We start from the raw sequence: 8037 nt of genomic DNA, 5'->3' as shown, positions 1-8037 counted from the left end.
ATCCCGTTTGATTGCGGGTGGTACACTGAGCTATGAATAATTTTAATACCGAACGTTTCCAGAAACATCTAGGATAGTGTGCTACGTAAAGTCGGATCGTTGATCTGACTGGATTTCTGCGGGAAACCCTACTCATGCGAAGACAGACAAAACCGCGTTGACAATCTCCACCGAGCTTAGTTCTTTGAGGGGCACCGCCTCTGGGAATTTCGTACAGTGAGAATGTACCGATATCCAGACTGCGTTGCAGGAAGGGGTCCCACTGTGTTTATTATGAGCCGGCGAAACGGCTCCGTGATAATAGGAACAAGTTTCATTGGTGCTTTAGCCTTATCTCCGGGCTTGCCTATGCGTTGACATGTGTCGCAGCCTCTTAAGAATGCTTCCCCTTCTCTAAAGCAGCCGGGAAAGTAAAATTTCTGCAGTAAGCGATTTTTTTGTTTTACGAATGCCCATATGCCCTGTCCAAAAGCCGCCGTGGACCACGCGCAGGAGCTGCTTACGATGGTAATGCGGCACCACGAGTTGGCTGAATTGGACTCCGCCTTTCGACTTGTGTACTTTCTACAGAGGACGCCTGCCCTCTTGAGGAACTTTACGTTCTATTTTGCTGCAGCTTCATTCGCGTATGGCCTTAGGTTACACATGGTGGAATCTTTTTCCTGTTAAGCAAGCAATGTGGCAGGGCTTACATTCAATAACTTTATTCCGCATTCTGTCTGTCGAGACATTTCAGGCTGTGGTGCTTTCCTGACCTCTTCATCAGCTAGTGTACGTCCCACAATATCCTCTATAGGACTGTCCTGTTTGGTTCTGGTTGACGAATCCTTCGTCAAAACTGTTTCCTCCACCACTGGACATTCATACACTGCCTTGGCCGCAAACTCCCTTGCCTTGGAACGAGTTAGGGCTTGCACTATTCCCTCACTAAACCCGATTCCCCTGCGTCGAAGCAAATCCTCAGATTTGTTAGAAAACAAATTTGGATTTTGTGGCGGGAGATGTGCCGAGACGGCGGCTTCAGTGTCCAGTACTCCAAAAGGGCCTTCGATACGAATCTTTGCCACAGGGTGACAAACACTGGAAGCCTCTACGGCTTGCCTTATCCAAGCACATTCTCCCGATTTTTCCTCGTTACTATTCAGTGACATCCACACCAGTTTGGGATTTTTGCATCCCACGGAGAATTGCCCCGTCTGTTGGAAGTTGTAGCAAACTACTGGTTTGTTTGCCTGAAAAGCTGTTTTCTTTTGTCTTTCTGCCCTCTGTTCGGCTGTCTCCTCCTTTCCCTCGCTGTTCTCGTCACTAATTTTTACCGAATCTGACCTTTCCTTGGATTTATACTGACTCGAGTTTGACCATTGCTCTGGCTTGCCGGGTCTGTATTTATTCATCTCCTTCTTAGGAACTTCGTTCCCTTCGTACGCGCGGCGAGTTACGTAGTCCTCAGCGAGATCGGCTACTCTCGTGATAGTGTCCACGCCTGGCCTATCCTGAACCCAATACTTGATATTTTCTGGCAGCCGGCGGTAGAACTGTTCTAAAGCAGCACACTGCATTGTCTTTCCGGCGTCACCGAGTGCACCCTCTTCTCTGAGCCATTCTTTCAGGTTTACCTCCAAGGTGTATGCGAAATGTGAGTATTATTCACTTTTGGTCTACTCGACCTCCCTGAATTTTCGCCGGAGTGCTTCTGCTGATAATCTATACTTTTTAAGCAGACTCGTTTTGACTTTATCGAAGTCCTCTGCTTCTTCTTTCCCCATGCAGGCAATGATATAAGCTACCTCACGTGACAGTAACGCAAGCAAGCGTTTCGGCCACGTGTTTCTCGCAAATTTTTTCCTTCTCACACGTGCGCTTAAATTGCACCAGAAAAAGACTTGTGTCCCACCCTACTGCGTAGGGTACCATCAAGTCTGTGATTCAGCGCTCACTTTCTCGTGCGTCTGTGCTAGGTCTTTCAGCAATTTGAGCCTTCAGAAACTCATTTCGACGTGGCGCTCTTCTTTGGCCTCACGTGCTGCCCGCTCGCATTCTTCTTTTTCTTCTAGGCGGTTACGCTCTTCTAGGCGCTTACGCTCTTCCTCCTTATCCGCAATGCTCTCTAGGCATTTCTTCAGTTCATCGTCGTCTGCCCTGGTCGCTTCGATTGCCTCTATGATCTCTGGCTTTCTCTTTGATTCGGAAATTCGGAGGCCCAACTTCCTGGCCAATATAAACAATTCCGGCTTCTTTAGTGCCTTCAATTTCAATACTGCCCTTAGTGCTGCTAGCTCTTCACTCTATAATAACTTCGACGTACTCGAAACTTCCGTCAACGGTTAAAGAAAAATCACTGCTCGGTACTCTCCCCTCCCCCCAAAAAAACATGTAAACCAAGTGATATCTTAGTGAAGAAAACCTGTGCACTCACCATACGCAGTCATGAATCCTGACACCTTCCTTCCGAACGTTGTCACCAGGAGGAAGACGAGACGATCACTTAGATTCCGTCCAAAGTTGGGGTCTCCAGAGTAGCGTATGCCGTCCGCTCCAACCAATTGCAGTGTTCTCCAGGGTAGCGTACCCCACAGCTGCTGACAGTTGTTGCGACGCCCGTTTCTCGCAGCTCGACCGGCGTTACTATTGGGTAGCGTGACGTTGTGGGCAGATGTCTGGTAGACCATGGCGATCTGGCAGGGACAAGACGTCTTCTAGTGGGAAACTTGCACTGTTTATACAATGGTTCGTGAAATATAAGAGATGAAGTGAAAGTGTACAATGCAGGGCCCTTTAAATGGGCCCACTAAAATCGTAGGCGAGATCTTGCTCACGTCAACGTCACGTGACATGCAGAATCCCACGGTGCTTGGCGGCGGCACCCATGTTTTCCCGAGCTTGCCTCCACTGGTGGCAACCCGTGGGTCATGGGGATCGTAGGCAGCTGATCGCTTCTCTTTCGCGCGTCGTTGGTTCGCGGTAAGGGCGTCTGGTTGTGGATGGGTGGCTGATTCATTCTCCCAGTTGACGTTTTTAGAAGCGTGCCTCCTCTGGCGGCAGCCTGGGGGTCCTGTCTGGTTCGCGGACACCGTTCTCCCTGAGAGTTTGACAGTTCGCGGAAACATTTTCACGCATGCACACAAAGGGGCCTGTGAACACTGCGGGGTGTCCGCCAGACCGGCACCCACTCGAGACAACCATAGCAAATTAGGAATCTATTCTTCGTTTTGCTTAGGTATGCACACACACGAGGGGGCCTGTAAGTACTGCGGTGCCAGACCGGTAACCACTCGGGACAACCACAGCAAACTAGGAATCCACCCTCCGTTTCGATGAGGCATGGTGGTTGAGCATCCTTTTTGCCCGGGGTGTTACACGCCAACCGTAACAGTGGGCGGAAGAGATTAAGAAGCTTGCAGGGACAACATGGCCACAATTAGCACATGAACGGGATAGTTGGAAAAGTATGGGAGAGGCCTTTGCCCTGCAGTGTGCATATCCAGGCTGATGATGATGATGATGATAATGATTTAGTAACTTACTATATCAATAACTGGTGGCCGTAACGTACGATAACATGGTCTAGTTCGAGTTTCATGCAAGCTGTCGCGTTCGGTCTGACGACCCTTGAGCCGACTACCTTCTCCGTTACTGAATTTGACACAAGTTCGCAGCATGCAATATTTTCGTCTACCGATTGTAGAATGCACATTGTTCCCCGGAAAGGCTTTGGTCCCGGGTTCGAGTCGCGGACCATGACGAATTTTTCTTCAACTGTGAGGCTTTTCTTTCGAGGAAATCGTATGGGTTTCCTTTGTAGCAATTGCTACGAAAGGGTGGATGTCTGATGTTTCCTTTATAATTATTGCTCCGCACTTTGCGGGTTTCCACAGAACTATTACGTCAAACTCTTGCCTTTGCTCCGAGTTGTTGACAAATTTGACTTCGCTATGCCACCTGCTAGCCGCCTGGTTAGCTCAAATGGTAGAGCGGCTGCCCCGGAATGGCGGTGGTCCCGGGTTCGTGTGCCGGAGCAGGACTAATTTTTCTTCAACTGTGAGGCTTTACTTTCGAGGAACTCGTATGCGTTTCCTTTGTAGCAATCGCTACGAACGGGTGGATGTCTGATTTTCCCTTTATAATCGTGTCCATATGTGTTGCGGTGACCCGTCGAGGTAATTTATTCGCAATATGATGTCATGCCGTTAAACACCTACGATTCAGATGAAAATACTTTCTGACGAAGCACAATGCGTATATTACATGATTGTTTGTTCCTGGACTCAGTCGCTAAACGCGCGCTTCGCGTAACGGCCAACAATGTCTCAAGAAAGCGATAATACCTATGGGCAAACGCCAAAGACGGAACAGTGCCCTCCCTATATACTGCTTGACGTAAGCAGCCAAAATGCTAGCCTAATAAAAATGTAAGGTTAAAATAATGATAAGCAAAACAAATAATATTTTTGCGATGCCGAAACAAGTCCAAGTGCTGTTCAGGACCGCAGGCACAAATACAGACGGCTCAAGTCGACATCTTAAAACATGGCGACCGATGCGTAGCAGCAAGAACACATACGGCATCCTAATAGTCTTTGGTTTGGCCCTTTTAGCCATCTTCATCACGATGATATAAACAAGGGCTACGCAGGGATAAATATTTTAGAAGTTTACCTCGTCATTTCTATTAATCATGGATTATGCCTTAGTTTTTATATAGGCAACCAAGGGGGGGGGGGGCTACGCAGAAAAGCGCTCAAGTGAGAAACCAACGTAGGTGACGCTGACGCATGCATACCGGCATTAACATTGCTTCCACGCGCACTGTTCGACGTACTTTCCTTCGCAAGCGTTGCACGTGTGTTTCCGCACTAGCAAGCCGCTGATAAATCTTTCCTCTACGGCTTTGCGGCTCCCGGAAACGCCGCTTTCCCCGATCGCCGTCTTTGCAGTCGAAGCACTTATCGGACAACGCGTCTGCCGGCTTGACGAACCTTCTCGTTCACCATTGTCCCCACAATGTCAGGAGTCTACACCAAGAAATGTGTCGACGACGTGTGGGATGTTTCCGAAGGGGCGCTTCCTTTAAAGCTGCAGCGGATAGCTGAAGTTGAGTTGGGAGAGACTTCAGCGAAAAGAAAAGAAGCCCTGGAGAGGCTTTCTGAACTCTTGGAAGGTAAGCAACCAGTACACTTCTTCTTGTAGCGCAGAGTGTGCGCGTGCTGCCAGCATCGAAAGCACGCGAAATTTTCCGTGAGCACATTACCGCACTCTCCTTCTTGCACTCGGTGATGCTGAGCAGAGAGAGAGAGAAAAAACATTTATTCGGACCATCGAGGTCGTTGCTCTCAACAGTATTTCCTTGAGTGTCCTGGACTCGCTACGCAGCAGCTGCCTTTGGTTGAGGCAATTGAGCGTAGATGTTTGTGTCTGAGCGACGTGAGCGATATGGTGTTTTGGCGAGGCTGGACATTCAGGAGGCACGTTTTTCGCGGTCGCTCCTGATGTTACTGAGTGATTTGGAATGGTAGTGCTTAGCAGACCCGTGTCGGGGCAGTGTGCTAGCGGGTGGGTGGACCGGTGCGGCTTCGTGTTGTGGATGGCCCACAAGCTCAGAGCTTCCGTCGTATTTCACCCCACTGTGCGAGACGTCTTGCTCGCGTCCGTCTCACAGCGATTCTGAATGACGATGCGCGCCACGACATACCTCCATAAATTTCACGCTTCTTAAACTCTGCGGGAAGGTGGCGCTGGCACGCAGCAATCGTAGAATGTGACCCTGACAACACGCCTGCCAGAACCACGCGAAGTCGCAATAGAGCTAATCAAACAGCTGGGTCCAAAGAGCAAGGCAATGTTTACTAATGCCTCAGAGCAAGTGATTAAAACGAGGAAAATTCCATGCGGATGGCTTGAAAGTAAGATCAACCTCATCTACGAAAGCAAATGTGATAAGGGCAAGACGAGTTCGTTCAGGCCAGTTACAGTAATGTCGGTGATATGTCGAATGTCAATGCAAGCCGTAAACTTAGAACTGTCGAAATGGGTGGAGAGAAATGATTTAGTGAGGCAACTACAGGATTGTTTTATAACAGCAAGCCGCTTACAGGGTAAGTTTATTCTAAAGCAATGCATAGATTTCAAGAGCTCATACTAGACTTTGACTGATAAAAATTTTATATTTTGTGGCAGCCTATGACAACGTTGACAAGGAATTGTTATTGGATATCTTCAAGCAAGCAGGTATAGATGATGAATATCTGGAGCTGCTGAGGGAAATATAAAGGCGCAACCGCGTACAAATTGCCTGGGAAGGCCAGAAATAGAATGATGCGGTGAATATTTCCCAACGACAGAAGCAAGGGTCTCCTATCTCTCTGGTATTGTTCACACTTTATGTTAAGGGCATAGAAAGACGACTGGAGCCCAGTAAATTATGGCTTGATTTATCATAAGTTCATAATGGCCAAAAGGTGCAACAGAAGAACCCTGGGCGAATGTATGCTGACGGCTTGTGCATCGTGAATGGCGCTGCGGACAATGCAAGAAATGTACAGGCACTTGCGTAAATGTGTGGTAACGAAGCGACGAATTATGCCTGAAGTTTAGCACCGAGAAATCGGTAATTATGACCGTTAACGAAGAGACGAGTAATCAACAGCCAGGCAGAGCCATAGAAAAGGAATATAAAAATCTCGCCGTATACGTAAACAAAGAAAGATTTATTTTGAACACCCGTCAATTACCGTGAACGCAAAGGGGAAGCAGAATGCATAAATAAGGAAACAGATAACACTTTGGGGCTACCGTAAATGTGAGGCCGTGCGTGGAATCTGAAAATCTGAAAATGAAGTAATGGTGTCAGTGCTTAACTTTCGCAAATGCCATTCTGTGCATAAAATCGAATATCTGGTTAGGGTTGGAAAGTAATGAAAAATTGGTAGGCCGGTTGGTTTTGGGAGACCACGGTGAAACCAAGAACTGAGGCAGTGAAGGGTGACACGGCTTCGGCCTCTTTTGAATCAAACATTTGCAACAAGTACAGCAAGGTGTCTGTTGCTGTGAAAATGTGAAGGCCACTCACCACATTCTACTGCAATGCGAAGGCATTCACCCAGCGAGATTCGTAGGCAACGTGCACGTTCCCAAAGCGCTTGGATGTAAAGTGGATGGAAGCATCAAAGAGTCAGCTGTCGTGATAAAGAAGAGACGTTGAGAGTATTGCTGAAAAAGAAAGCACCGAAGAGACTCATACGACCGGATCCATTACAGGCATCGATAGCGGTATAAGCTAGATAAAGAAATTTTAAGGAAGCGAGTGAAGGTTATTAAGAAGATGTATACAAAATGGTAGAACGAAAAGCACGTATGTCATACGAGAATGGCTCGAGCCCGCTAGGTGACTATTTGTCACCGCCCCGTTTCCAATAAATCAATAAAGGGTATGCCATTAAATCGTCTTCATGATGATCGCAGGTAAGTCACGCAAGGCAAGATCCGCATGTAGTAAGGAACATCGTCCCCTTTGTGTTCGATCTTTCTGTACTCGGTCCATGCAGCACAACATCCCTCCCATTATCCGTAGATCCCTCACGGAACGAAAACTACACTCGCCGTTCGCGTTGTCAGTTCCCTAGGAAAGCACTTAGAGGTTTCCTTCTTTGTACGATGGCACGTACAAATATCTCCAAGTGACAAATAAATTTTGACATCGCGTGTTAAAGCTTGTTCTGTAAAAATGTTAATTGATTATGTGTAATTGGTTAGTAATAAATGTAACTGAATTACAGTGAGCGTTACAGAATAAACTAGGTAATCTTGTAATTACATTACCGAAACAGGTTCTCCATTACAAGTTATTAATTACGTGTAATTCGACCCGTAAGAGACGGCTACAGGCACGGGCCTGTTATGTAACCGCTGTAGCCTCTTTGATTGTAATAGCTAGGGACGTCGCGAAGAACTCGCCTTCTCAGTAACCAGGTCACGTTGCTCTTTTGTACGCTTGAGAACGGGCAGATACCTTTGCACGCCAGTTTTGTAGCAAAGAAGAGC

Source organism: Dermacentor variabilis, chromosome 5 (genome assembly GCF_050947875.1).
Source record: "Dermacentor variabilis isolate Ectoservices chromosome 5, ASM5094787v1, whole genome shotgun sequence".
Classification (NCBI taxonomy): Eukaryota; Metazoa; Arthropoda; class Arachnida; order Ixodida; family Ixodidae; genus Dermacentor; species Dermacentor variabilis.
Note: the sequence above shows the minus strand (reverse complement) of the source record.